This window comes from Acomys russatus, chromosome 21, assembly GCF_903995435.1.
Source record: "Acomys russatus chromosome 21, mAcoRus1.1, whole genome shotgun sequence".
NCBI classification, from domain to species: domain Eukaryota; kingdom Metazoa; phylum Chordata; class Mammalia; order Rodentia; family Muridae; genus Acomys; species Acomys russatus.
The window spans coordinates 1,008,085-1,023,404 of NC_067157.1; the positions used below are offsets into that span (position 1 = coordinate 1,008,085).

Sequence of the window (15,320 nt, forward strand, 5' to 3'; positions counted from 1 at the left end):
CCTAACAGCTTGTCATCTTATAGGTAAAAAAAAGATTTTAATCAACCATGAAAGGAAGACACTAAACTTTACATGTATTTTAATTAAAAAATTATTTTCTGAAATCTAAAACGCGGTTTAGAAAAATTCTCATGCGCGTACAGACAGACAGACAGACAGACACACACACACACAAACACACACACCTCTCTATGCAGGAGTTGTCAAAGACTAATTCAGTTTCAGTCAAGGAACAAGAAGAAAGATGAGGATTCAGAGACTTACACTTAGGATTCTAGACTTTTTTTCTAGAAAGGAACAGACTTTCTCAAGTATGAGCTGAGATGATGTATATATATTATTCTTGTCCAGAATGTTACACTCTTAAATTTGCATGTGAGGAAGTTAAATTAAACAAATTTTGTTGTTATAGAATCCATACACAAAAATCATAAAACAAAGCTCATATTGAGTATATATAACTTGTTAAATATAAAATATTTTGTTGTTTAATAAAATTATATGAACATAAAGAAAATAAAACAAGATAAATTGTGATGAATGATCCTGCCTTATGAACTCTAAAGGTATCAACAGGATACAAGTATGTATTATATGTCAAAACTATAATAAGCGCTAATTCTATAAGATCTAGCCTAACAATCATTTCATTCAAGTACTATTATTATTTCAAAAAGCTAGTTTGAAGCGATAAGTACCTGAATATGAATACAAGTTAACTATTTTACATAAAAGTATTATGATATGGAATGAACAAAGATACATTATCCAGCTAGCGGGGTCTAGTAGTATATGCCTAAATCCCATTACTCAGAAGTGATCACAGGTTTCACTCCAGTCAAGCTGGGTTACATAGCAAGGTCCCCTTGTAAGAAAAGAGATCAGGGTATTTTGTTGTTGATGATGACATAGAAGATTAGCCTGCTTCAAATGATAGGACTTTTAAATCTTATAGGGTCCCTGGACATCTGAAAAATGGTTAACATACAAGAATAGGATATATATCTAAATCCACATAACAAATCTAAGTAGCAAGAAATACTGACATGTGCAAAACTGAAGACAAATGATCAGAAAAAATTAACACGAGATCCATGTTTGAGCTACGTTAAGATAAGCAGCTAATAAGCATCCTGTAAAATCCTCAATATTGATTAAGAACTGCACTATTTCTCTAGAGATTTTAAAACCAATAGCAATGTTTTCCTTTCCAAATCCACTGGTTTTTCATCCGAGTACTAATTGTAATACTAGTCACGGCTTTTGAGATAGTCCTGTTCATAGTTCTGTTCTCTTTTTCTCAGCTTTTCTTCCAATTTTCAAGAGTTCTTCTATGGATCATGGAAAGTCAATTATTTTGTTTTCCTCCAACAAAAGTCACTAGCTAGGGTGATCCTTTTAGAACATGCCCTCCTCAGTACAATTAAAAAAAAAAAAAAAAGATGATGATGAGGTAGAGAAAAGCAAAGTGTACATTAAAATTTAATTCTTGTTCTTTTCAAAGGCATAAACATTAATAGCTCAATTTTAATGCTACCTGTTCCACAATGGTGCTGTTTTAACTCTGAGCAGAATACTTATAAAAAATGAATAAATATTTGGGTAACATTACAACCAACTAAGCCGAACAGGATTCTATTAACAAACCACAAAACGAGAGCAGAAAATTCTCTTCAAATATGTATGAAATGGTTGCCATGACAGGCCATATTACATGCTCCAAAATAATCCTCAATACATTCCAAAGAGAAGTAATCCAAAGTATATTCAGTAAACACAATGAAATAAAATTAGAAATCAAAAATAAGACAATTTGAAGAATTCTCAAATATGTGCTAATTAAACAAAATGGCAATAACCAACAGGTCCAAATTTTAGGAAAATACAAATATATACTTTAGTATGCGATCATGAAAAAGTCACAGTAAATACAGAGGAAATTTTATGAAATGTAGTTAAAACAGTGCTTAAAAGGTAATTTACAGTCATACATCCATTTTAAAAATCCATTCAAATCAACAACTTCATTTACAACCTTAAGATTTAAGAAGAAGAAAAGCAGAAATGAAAATAGCAAGTACTGAGCACAAATAAGTGTACCAGAGCACAGAAAAACAATACAGAAAAATCAAGAAAATGGAAAGACTTTAAAACTTTAGCTAGATTAACAAAGAAGGATAGTGGGAGACGTCCAAAAACTAACTGAAGAACTTACAGTGCATCTATATAGACTTGTACTAAGGGAAAGGATGAAGAGTGGCCAAAACCAAGCCACAGAAAGTCCAGGTCCAGAATTTATTGATAGTCTCCAATTTATAGAGAAATTAAATTTTACTGATGGTTTCTATTAAATCCTTTAAAAAGTTCATATCAATTCTTAACAAAATGCAAGAAATAAAAACAGTTCTAGGCTGACTTCTAACAAAGCCAATACTAGGATAAGAAAACCAAATGCATAACAAGAAAACTATAGATGAATAACTTTGAAATATGGAAATAGAAAGTATCCATGAAGTGCTCACAAAATAAACCCAGTAACATATTCAAACTTATATTAGATAGATGGATAGACAAAAAGACAGATGATAAACATTGTGACAAAGTGAAATCAATGCCAGATACAAGGCTGATTCAATAGGGGAAACATCTACCTATATGAATGCCTTATCAATGGAATTAAAACAAATTGCATAACAAGTTTAACAAGTGAGAAAAAGATAATTTTATTCTTTCATGAGAAAAACAATCTACTCTACTTGAAGGGAGTTCTATAGCTTCATAAAGAACACCTATGAAAACTCATTGCTAACTGTGGTACAGATTTATAAAAGTAAAAGCCTAAATGCTTAGCCATGAAGATGAGAGACAAGAATAAGACAAGAAAATCTCAACTCACCACTTCTATTCAACACGTCAGTGGAGGTTCTAGCCAGGGCATTTAGGCAAGAAAAAGATATATAGGACATCTAGATAGAAAGAGAAGAAATAAAACTATTTTATTCACAGATGGCATAATCTTGCATAGAGAAAATACTACTGGAACTAATATTTTCTTCAAGGTTGCACAAGGTAAGGCTAATATATAAAAATCAATTGTATCCTGCACTAGCAATGAATAATCAAAAAATACAATTAAGAAAGCAAATCCTTCTTTATGTTATAAAAAAATTAAAACTTAGGTATGAATTTTTTTTTTTAAAGATTTATTTATTATTATGTATACAGTGCTCTGCCTACATATACACCCGCAGACCAGAAGAGGGCACCAGATCTCATTGTTAATGGTTGTGAGTCACCATGTGGTTGCTGGGAATTGAACTCAGGACCTCTGGTAGAGCACTCAGTGCTCTTAACCTCTGAGCCATCTCTCCAGCCCAGGTATGAATTTTTTAAAAGATGAGTATGACTTTCCCACCGAAACTACAAAATAAAACTGAAAAGAACTAAAATCCTAAATAAAAATCAGTATCTATGAACCAGAATACATAATAGTGAAAATTTTAATACAACCCATATTAGTCTATAGATTCAATGCAGTCTCTCTCAGAATCCCTGATGACTTCTTTTCAGAAGGTAGCAAGCTGATTCTAAAATTCCTACAGACTTGGAAGAACCCCAGAATAGTAAGAACAATCTTGGGAGGAGGAGGAAAAGGACAATTTAGGATTCAAAGATCCCTATTTCTACTTTCACAACAAAGTAATCAAAATGAAACAAACAAGACAAAACAGTAACAATAATAAAAACCCTTCAATTGTCTATGGTAAATTGATTTCTGACTAGTGTCAAGACAAGGGGAAGAAAGAGTCTTTCAATAAGCAGCAATGGAACAACCAGAGAAAAGACGGAAGAGGAGGAAAGAGAAAAGGAAAGAGAAGAGGAACATCAAAGGAGAAGGAGCTAGACTATTATCTCAAACCACAAACAAAAATCAACTCAATATGAATCAATGACTTAAAAGCCTTAAAATCTAAAACTATAAAACTCTTAAGAGAAAACATAGGAATAAATCAGCATGAAAAGGATGCTTAAATACATCAAACCTATGAGCAATGAAAGACAACAGAAAATAAATAAGGCAAGTTCATGCTTCCAAGAATACATTCAAGTTAAAAAAAAAAAAAAAGGCAAAAGTAAAAAAAAAAAAAAAATGCAAATACGCATCTGACATGAAGCTTTCTGTACAACATATGAATCATAATTCAGAAATAGTAAAAGAAAATAAAAACAGAAAGTGTTTAAGTTTCTCTATGAAATACATGTATGATGAAACACAATATGATATAGGAAAACACAAATCAAAATCACAATGACCTTCCAACTAGACAGGCTACAAAAATGAAAAATTCCAAGTATTGTGAGTACATGGGAAATCTGAAATCTCCGTATGTTGTGCAGCCACTGTGGAAAGAATATGAATCTTCATAAGGGAAGCATAAAAATACTTTAGGACTTTACAATTCCATTTGGTATATATGCAAGAAAAGTAAAATATTAATCCAAACAAAACATGTATACAAATATAATTATTCTCATAGTCAGCAAGTAAAGATCATCCAAAAGTTGACTCAAATGATGAATGGATGAAAAAGGGTAGTTTTTATACACACACGCGAGCGTGTGCACACACATACACACAAACACAGACAGACACACGTGGTATATACATATACATGCAACAGAATTGCTTAGTTATAAAACCACTGAAGTAGTGTACAAAGAAACTGAAAACGTTCCGTTAAGCATTAAATAGCACGACTGTATTGCATGATTCAATTTATGTGAAATGTTCAAAATAGAAAACTCTCTAGATACAGAGTTGATAATCGGGTCAATATTAAGGATAAAGGATGATGGAAATAAAAAGGAAGACGACAAAGGACTATGATTTCTTTTTAAGAGGATTTAAGAGAATGGGAAAATGCTATACTTACATGTATATGTGTATATGTGAGAACTCAAGATTTACACACTTCAAATATATGCAAAAATTTTATCAATCAAGCTACAAAACAATGCTCAGGAGGCACACTGCTTGAATTAGTGAGAGTAATTTATATATTGCTTAAGGCTGAATGATATGATTGAAACAATTCCTTGTATGAGAAGTTTTCATATTCCTCTTTGTATTCTTTGTACAAGTTAATGAGGATCACTATATTGCAATATATGCATACAGTGTGAACCGATATAATAGTTTTCTATTTTACTCATTCCCTCCCTACTCAAACAATGTCTACATTTATGTCAAGTTCTCTATTAAACTTCTTAAATGAGTATTTTGGATGTTTGTTAGTCAGACGCATGCCCTGCCTCAAAGATCAAGAATCGTATTAAAGAACTTTCTACATAAAGTGTGGGTGGGCAGAGAGTGAGATATGTAAAGTAGGAAGGGATGAAAGGAAAGGATAACTACACTACACATCTATATCATTATCTCCCAACGGAAAACACACACATCAAACTATAATAGTAAACACTATATATACAGTATGTGTTGGGGTTGATCTGGTGCTCCTAGATATTCAAATGTTAATTGCTTGTCCCTCAAGACCCTTATGACCAAATTGTCACATATCCAAAATAATGTGGTATAAATTTTGCCTCCCCAATTACCCCTATTGGCTAAATAAAGTTGCTTACAGATGGACCAGGCAGAAAAGAGGTAGGCAAAACCATGGCTCATGGGTTTGCAAGTGATTGAGAGACCATAAAGAGAAGAGGGAGAAAAGTGCAGGTGCTGGTGGGTTAGATAACTTAAACAAGAGGAACAGGCTCTTAGGATTCCATAATGGAGATGAAATTGAAAACATGTACACGTACTTATGGAAGTCTTGGGTGGGAAACAGACAAGATAGTTTAGAGAGTTAATATCTGCCCAGCCCCAGTGCATTAAATCTTATTAAAATCTAACTTGTATATGTACCTATGTATTAATATAATAGCAGGTTAAGGAATAAGTGCTGCCTTAATATATATGAATCAATATTAAATATTAAAAAATCATTATACAGGCATCGACTGCTCTTTCCATCACATCTTAAAGATGATGAACTTTTAAAATGAGGTATTCCTTCTATAAGAATATACGTAATCCTGCCAAGCTACCCTGGCACATATTCTTAGGCACTCAGCTACTTAATCCAAACTGTTTTGTTGTTCACAAATGATAAACATAGTAGAATTTTTTAAAAGACAAAAACAATTTTAGAAAACAACTAGTATACTTGGAAATTAACTTTAATTTAAAAAAAAACAGCATAATGGAACAGACTCAATCACTTCTTAATAACATTCTTAAGCCCCCATGATTGACAAAACATGTGAAAAAAACAAGTAAAATACAAGGTTTTTGAAATTCCCAAAGAATATTAGCAGAGTTCTGAGATAAGCTGCTATCAGACTCAACAACAACCCAAAATTATGTTTTCCATAACACTTGCCACATACATCCACTCAAGAGCAGGTGCACTTCTTCATTCAAGATCTGCACTTCAAACTAACTTGGCACTGGCAGTGACTGTTTGCAAAGGTACAGCTGTCTGGATCATTGTTTGCTATACTAACACAAGTACCCAAGGCCACCAAGTTAAAAAGGAAAAAGAGAAAGGATAGCTATGGGTGCAGACAGAGACGCCTATCAAAGAAGTTTTTACAACACAGAATACAGCAACCAATGAAAGTGTTAAGCTTCCAGAATCAGAAAACATAATAGATGCAGCTAATATACTTCCCTCAGCAGAAGCTGCTTCAGAATTTTCAGTCTGCTGCTGCTGCTGTTGTTGTTTTGTTTTAAACAGCAAGATCACTCTGGCTTCCAACTTGCAAACTTTGCAACACAGATTCCCAAGTGCTGGAACTACAGATATGTGCTACTATGCTCAGGGCTAGTAAATACTATTACATTCAATATTACCTATTTAGATAATTTGGGAGCAGACAAAACATTTGTAACATTCATGCTGCTACAATAAAAATATTTTTGGCTACATTACTAGTTTTTGCTTCAAATCAATCAATAAAAAACTATGTTCCTTAGATTAAAAGATTATTTTAAAAATCAGAATACACATAGATTAACTTTAAGGTAGTATTATTTCCTTGTTTCTTGATAATATTAGAATTTAACAGCCAAATACAATTTTTGCATCTTTCCGGAAAACTATCCAGGGCTGAAGACATGACTTAGTGGTTAAGCATACTTATTATCTTGAAGACGACTCAAGTTCAGTTCCCAGCAACCACATCAGGCAGTTCACAACCTCCTCTAACTCCTGCACCAGGAGATTTAATGTCCTCTTCTAGCCTCCACAGGCATGTACTCATTTCTACATATGTGTTTGTGTGCATGTAGAAAAAACACACACAAAATTGAAAATAAAAATCTTAAAGAGAAGAGGAGAGAGAGAGAGAGAGAGAGAGAGAGAGAGAGAGAGAGAGAGAGAGAGAGAGAGAAGCCAAGTAGTGAGTTAGACCATTAGACAATTATCAATCCCATTAAGGGCACTATTAACAGTGGATACTAAACTCCCAATTTGATTATGAGGCATTATATATTGTTATAAAAACAAACAAAAAGTAATGGTAAACTTTGATGCCCAATACTATTCTCTACGCTGAGACCTGGTCTGGTTTAGGCTTATATAGGTCTTTATGCATTGTGTCACAACCTCTGAAAGTTCCTATGAGCAGCTGACTCCTTTCAGTTATCTTCCACCTCTGGCTTTTACAGTATTTCCAGGTCCTCTTTCACAATGATTCATGAGTCTCTAAAGAAGGTTTTATACAGTACAGTTTTACTTAGAAATGGATATTCTACATGCTATCAAAGAAAAAAGTAATCATCGGTGTTGCCCAATTGTGAATCCTGTGAGCTACAATAATGACTAGACGGACAAAGCATGCCCACTCATTCAATACTGACATAAATGTCATGGGGGTAACAAACCAGTTTCCAGTTGGATTTAAGTCTTGCACCAGAAGCTGAAGCTCTTACCCAGCACCATTACTGGACCAAGAACCTGTATCTAGAAAGATTAAAGATGCTAAGAGAGAATCTCCTACAATTGCTGTGCTAAATAGATATGGCATTAAACCAAGCCCTACTGGCCTATCATTATTGACATAGATTAAAGCATCTCTCAACCATCACTAGAGAAGCTTCTCTTTGCAGTAGATGATGATCTAGACAGAGACCCACAACCAGCCAACAGACAGACAGTAAGAAACTGTAGAAGTTCCTCAATGCTTTTATTTATAATATATAAACCAGAAAGTATTAAATGTATTATTAAATAAAAAGTTACAAAATCAATGTTCTAAATTTTTCTAAGTATGAGACAGTCTAAGATATAGTAGAGGTAACTATTTAAAAACCTTACAGTCAGTTAAACACACACACACACACACACACACACACACACACACACACACACACACACTCACGTGTATCTACATCAAAACTGTGATCTTGCAAATAAATTCTAGGAAAGCCCAGAAAAGTAGATAGTTTTGTTATGTGTTGTTGTTTTTTGGGTTGTTTGTTTGTTTTGTTTTGTTTTTGATCCGCTCAATATGTATGAAGAAATACAAAGAAGGCTGGAAGTAAATTTAATCAATGTGTTTCTAACACTTCACTTAATAAGCTGAAGTACACCACCCTTACTGAAACGCTTAATATTCTGAGCTAAAATCAATCTATACATTTAAGAAAGTTCCAATGAACAAATAGAGCACATCAGTAAAGCACAAAACATGAACCAGGATAAATGAGTTTGTTTTCAAGAACTGTTATGTGCAGAAACTAAAATAACTTATAACAGAATGAATACAGGAAGACTACAATGAGACATGCTCTTTAGCTACAAAGTCTTTCAAGGGCTCTTATAGAAAATATTGAAACATACATACATCACATAATTCCCCAATGAAAAAACTTATGCAAATAAGTGTTAATAATTACAACTAAAGGGATAAGTGATCAAACATTAGAAAAATCCAATAAATTGTATTGGCTGTAAGTAACAAGTCTATTGAAATTATACAATGCTTTTGCATTCTTATTCAAATATACCACAAACTGTTTATCCTTCTCACTTTAAGTATAACAAGAATAAGTGAATAAACATGTGTGCATGCATGTGTGTGTATGCACACATGAACGCATGTACGTGTGTGTGTGTGTGTACACGTGTGTTACACAATGGTGTATATGAAAGCCAAAGGTCAACCTCCAATCTTATTCCTAGGGAGCCATCCTCTTTGTCTTTTAAGACAAGGTCTCTATCATTGTCTGTAACTTGCTGAGCACCCCTGGCACAAAGGCCAGCAAGCTCTGGTGATCTCTGTCTCTAGGGATTGAACTCAGGTTCCCAGTATTTTGCAACAAACACTTAAGCTGTCTCTTTAGCCTTGGATTAACATTTTTAAAAACTCAAGTATAGAATTAAGAATGCAAATTTTACTTTCACCAATACATTTAGGGATGGGAACATAGCATAATGGTAGAATGCTTTTCTAATATACATAAGACCCTAGGTTCAATTCCCAGTACTACAAAGATTATTTTTATGAATATATCTTTTAAACTTTTCCATGTTTGTATATATTTTATAATACTCATAGGCACATAATATATGTATATCATTTTAAAATAAATGACTAAATATATGAGACAGTCATTATCAAAAGTGGTAAGAAAGTGCTCATAAATATTGAGATTAAGACTTCTACCTACATGCGACTATCTAGTTTTGGCAGCTTGTAAGCAACCAAAAAGTCCCACAATAAGTAAATGAATAAACAGTGTAGTGCTGTTTGGAACAAAAAAGAAACATACTATCATACCCTAAAAAACATAGAAAAATATTAAATATAAACTGCTATGTAAAGCAAGCAGTCTGTAAAGGCTACGATTTTTGATTCCAGCTATAGGCCATTGTGGAAACGCAAAGAAAATGCTTTTTCAAAAGTATAGACACAGTAAAATTATCAAAGGTTGCCAGGGGCTCAGTGAGCAGGGAGGAGTACTGTGAGATGCTCAGAGGGTAAATGCCTGCTGCTAAGCCCAAGGGCCTATTCAATCTGGAAACTCACATGGTGAGAGAGCTGACCTCAAAAGTTGTCCTCTGACTTCCCCATCAACACATATGCCACAGCACATTTGTACATGTGTATGCTCACACCCACACATACACACATATAAAACAAAGTAAAAAGGTGTAAAAACAGTGGGGTGTGAAAAACAGAGGCCAGAATCTTCCAGGAAAATGCAGCTATTTTGCATAACATTGATGGACCTACCCTACAATATATTAGTCAAAACACAGATCCTGCAATACCGAAACTGAATCCTAATAAACCATGGGCTTTAGTCAATAGTAATAGTTGGGTCCAAAGTAGGCCCTCAAATGGCAGTGCCTCTGACAATATATAAGCAGGCCAGATTCTTAGAGTAAACAAAAGATTACTATCCATAACAAATAATAACAGAAATAATAAATGGAAATATAACTCAGCATTCCTTAGAAATCTCCTGTAACAGGTTTCTGTTTTTCAAAAAAGGCCACTATTTCCCTTATCTATGCCCAATGAGCAACTACATTGGGCAAAAGTCATCTAGTTACTGATTAAATCAAACAGCTCCCATGCTAACTCCCAGGCTGTTCTGGCCCACTGGCCCACATGTGGTTTCCTGCACTACCTGTACCCATGAAGCTAACAAGGTTTTTCCTGATCTCCTGGCAGTCTGCATGCCCCAGTGAACTGTCTTCTACCCACAGAGCAGTCCAGTTTGGTGGTTTCCACGCACCTTTGCTTGCACTTTAATCTATCAATACTGACTTACCAATTGTAACAAATGTGACAAAACTAATGTAATAATAGGAGAAAATGTGGAGCAAGACATATTCCAAAACTATGTATTTCTGCTTCTTCAACAAACCTAAAACTAGTATAAAATAAAGCCTATAATAAATGTAAAATATGCTACAAATTCAAGGAACTTGTATAAAGCCACTTGAAATAAAGGTGATTTTTCTTTGAATATTGGTGAATTTTATAAAGTAAAGTGTATTCGCTGTAGTTTAGACAGGATCTATGTAGCAAAATATCTTTATCTTAAAGATGCTTAAATCTTTATAGAAAACAGGAAAAAGTTACAAAAAGGAGAACTATGATCAATATTGGGTTCTATTTATCAGCTTTAGATTGACATCATTAAATGTACATATCTGTGTGAATTAATTGGCACTTATTTTCACATAATTATTCATGCCATTTATATTTTAGTGGTTTCCAAATCTGTACCAGTTATTATAATAAATACTATGGAAGGAATAAGAATTAGTACTTGTAAATATTGTCTTTTTTTTTTAATTGAACCCAAGGCCTTGTCTATACCGAGAGACTTATTTCTTGCTCAATTTGTGTAATCACTTATTGAACTTAATTGAGACATTTAAATTTGTAGCATCAAACTAGCAATCCTCCAGTGAGTCTATGGAATGCTGATTGTAGGCATGCCATCAGCAAGCCAGATATCAACAGCTAAAATATATAAATGCAAACCTCACTTCCATTGTAAAATAAATATAATAGAAAATGGCATGTAACAAGACCTTCAGGCTTTTTTCAAGTCTTTTGTAACTAAAGGATAGAAAACTCTCAGGGACCTCATTATTTAAAACAAATACATGCTTTATTAATAAGTGGTAAACCATATATCAAAAAGTTTTTTTTAAAGCTGATTTTCTAAAGTCAAACATTTTTTTTAAATGAGGAAAAAATTAGGAGCAAAATTATTAAAAGCTACTGAGAAAGATAGAGACACCGCTACGAATCATTTTGTAGCAAAAGGCTTAAATACGGGATCAAGTAGCTCTTTATGTAGAAAAATGTAGTTGTCAAACTTAGTTTATCAATGAAACAGAATTTCTGAATAAGCCAGTTAAGTACTGGAGAATCTGAAATGACATGGAATTCTGAGCTCGGATCTAACTATAGAGGCACACCAGCATCAAATGTTCTTGGAACAAATACCTTTCTTCTGAAAATAGAAGAAAGCCTCACAAGCTTCGTTTCTAAAGATGCAATGTTAGGTTTTAAAAGTGGATAATCTATAAATTCTCTACTCAGGAGCACGCTAAGAAACATATAACGATCTGAAAGGAAGTTTTCACAGCACAAATAATGTCTTAAGAAAAAACAGAAGAGGAACTTGGGTTCTCATATTAAAGAAAACTCATCTATTTTCATTTTAATTGTACAGACATGCATCTTAAAGCCTGAAAATGTTCTACACATTAAAGTAATAAAAATCATGCATTACACATTATAGTAAGCATAGTATACACAGAAAAATTATTTAAAGCCTTTTCTGAAGTAATACGCAATTTTCAATTTTCAATTTGCATGTGGTATGTGATACAGACAGGGTGATTGTCCTGATTTTTGTTTTGTCTGTTTGGGGTGTGTGTGTGTGTGTGTGTGTGTGTGTGTGTGTGTGTGTGTGTGTGTGTGTGTGTGTGTGTGTACGTGTACACGCGTGCGCACGCGCATGTAATTGACACAAGCTATAGTTATCTGAGAAGAGGAACCCACAACTGAGAAAAGTCCTTCCTATGTTGGGCTAAAGGCAAGTCTCTTAATTTGTGACTGTTGTAGAAAGGTCCAGCCCATACTGAGTAGTGGCATCTATGGGCAGTTGATTCTGGGCAGTATAAAGAAAGGATCACTCCTCCATGGCTTCTGCTTTAACAATTACCTCCAGGTCCCTGCCCTGTTTTCCCTCAGTAATGAACTGAGTCCTAAAAGTTGTAAGCTGAAATAAACTGTTTACTCCACAAGTTGCTTTAGACATGGCGTTTTATCACAGCAATAAAATTCCTACAACAGTGATAATAAAAAAATACTAAGAAAATATTAAAAGCCAAGCAACTCTGAAAAGACTACAGTTCACATAGAATTAAATACTGAATACTCACAATATGTAGATAATACTTAAACCTTTGTAAATTAATCCGCATTTGGTTTGTGGCACAGAAAAGTAGTAAATATTCATACACTATGAAATAAAGTCATGACTAACATAAAAAATGATCATGACAATTAAGACAGCATTTGTTTATCTCTAGGAAGAAAGTGCAATGCAAATTGTTGCTGCCTGCAGAAAATTATACAAATTATATTTTCATAATAATTAATGGCCACTATTTGGAGGTACTTAATCTAACATAACAATTTAACAAACCTAAAGGCAAAGTCATTTACAAGTTTAATTAAAACAGCTTGAAATATGAACGGGATTTCTTGTTACATACTAGAAATGATTAGAAGGGCAGGGTGGGGGTTTGAATAAGATTAGCTCCCATAGGCTCATATAGTTGAATTGGTTAAACTTTGGGAGGAGGTAAGTTACTAGGACTGGGCTTTACATTTCAGAAGACTTGAACTATTTCCAGCTAGCTCCTGCCACCCCCTTTCTGCTTCTTCCTGGTGAATCAAGACATGATTTCTCAGCTGTTTCTCTCACTATGTACTTGCTCCCCACTATGGACTTTAACTTTCTGGAACTGTAAAGCCAAATTAAATACTTTCTATGTTACTTTGGCCATAGTGTCATACCACAGTAAAAGAAAAGCAACTTAGACAGGTACTTAGTAAAGTTAAGCTGGGAAGAACTGTATGACTAGAGGCTTACTTTACACTTTCATACTAATACAGCATATTGACAGTTTCCTGATATGTAGAAAGGATATAGGCTAACTTCCTCTTAAAAGAAAAGTTTACATGCTTGAGAGATGGCTCAGTGGTTAAGAGCACTCTGGTTGCTCTTCCAGAGGTCCTGAGTTCAATTCCCAGCAACTGCACGGTGGCTCACAACCATCTATAATGTGATCTGATGCCCTCTTCTGGCATGCAGATATAGCACTCATATATATATATAGGCCAGGGTCTCAGGAAGGCTGGTTAGGCATTCAAAAAAATATTAAAAAAAAAAAGAAAAGTTTAGTCATACATGTGAATACAGATAACTGAAAACAATTATCTTCTGTATTAAATGTTTACATCATTTTCTTAGTTTAATACTTATTTAAAAATTGACAAAAATATTAAAATGTTTTCAGCCAACTAAAATACTATTACCAGAAACTATTATCATTTATTTTACTAATAAAATATATTACTTCTTTCAATCATGTATAAGTATATTCCAAGGATAATTCCATGTGCTCTTCCAAGTTAATCTGAACAATTTTCATTGTATCAGATTTAATTTTGCAGTTCACTTTCCTTTTAAAATATATACACAGACACAGGTGGAAATTTGAAGGAAACATAAAAATAAAAACAAAAAAACATAAAAATAATAAAAAATTAGCTTTTATTTCCAAAAATTTAAAAATTCATGTCACATAAGAATAAATGAATTAACTAAATGTATCAAACAGAAGATAATACATATTCTATATTCATAGCTGAAGAGAAATCATTAATCTTAATAGTATAAAATGAGCATAATTTTATAATAGCAATTAAGGTAAAATATTATATCACATTAACTTAAAGGCAGAAGGACATATGAGAATCTGATTATGTTTAATAAATTCTAAGACTGATATAATTTACAAAAATACAATATAATGACCCATGTGGTGGTGGTCCTGCTGGTGCATGCAATATATGCACGCTATATATGGAGACCAAGGAAGAATGTCAGTGTCTTGCTGCTGTACAGCAGTTTCTTCATATTGAAGCATTTCATATTGCACAGAAGATCTCATTAAGACAAAACATAAACAACTCAAAACAGCTTCAGGAAGTCCTGAAACTGACCAGATTCACTGGGCCCCTTCCTCTCAGAATATGCAATAAAGGCGAGCTGAGGGTCACTGTTAGACAAGTAAGGCTGCAAAGACAACTCTGAGATCAGCCGACCTGCCTGCAAGAGGTTTAGACAAAATAAGGCACATGGAAAGTAACCTCTCAAACATCTTGAACTATCTACAAACTGTGTAGTGTGCTTCAGGTTTCCAGCTTTTGTGAGCAGTCACCAGAGTTGGGTTGGGCTTTGGTGATTCAGCTGTCTTTGAGTTATTTCTGCTTTTGAAAGGATACCCTCACCCACATTTCTGTGGGTAACCTCAATAAAACTCACTGATTCACCAAATTGGACTTTGGTGGTATCATTACTTTGGTTTGTTGTGGGCTCCCCTTGAGTGGTTCAATATCCCCAGAAAAAGTCTTGTCACATAACAACTGCTCTCTCACTCTCCAAGCTATTCATCTGAAATGAGATCTCTCACTAAACCTGGAAAAAA

At 33.8% G+C, this 15,320-nt stretch overlaps 1 protein-coding gene across 1 annotated transcript in view; it reads right to left on the bottom strand.

Annotated features, from left to right (window-relative positions):
* Positions 1-15,320, bottom strand: part of Ascc3 (activating signal cointegrator 1 complex subunit 3) — a 282,919-nt gene that overhangs the window by 244,490 nt on the left and 23,109 nt on the right.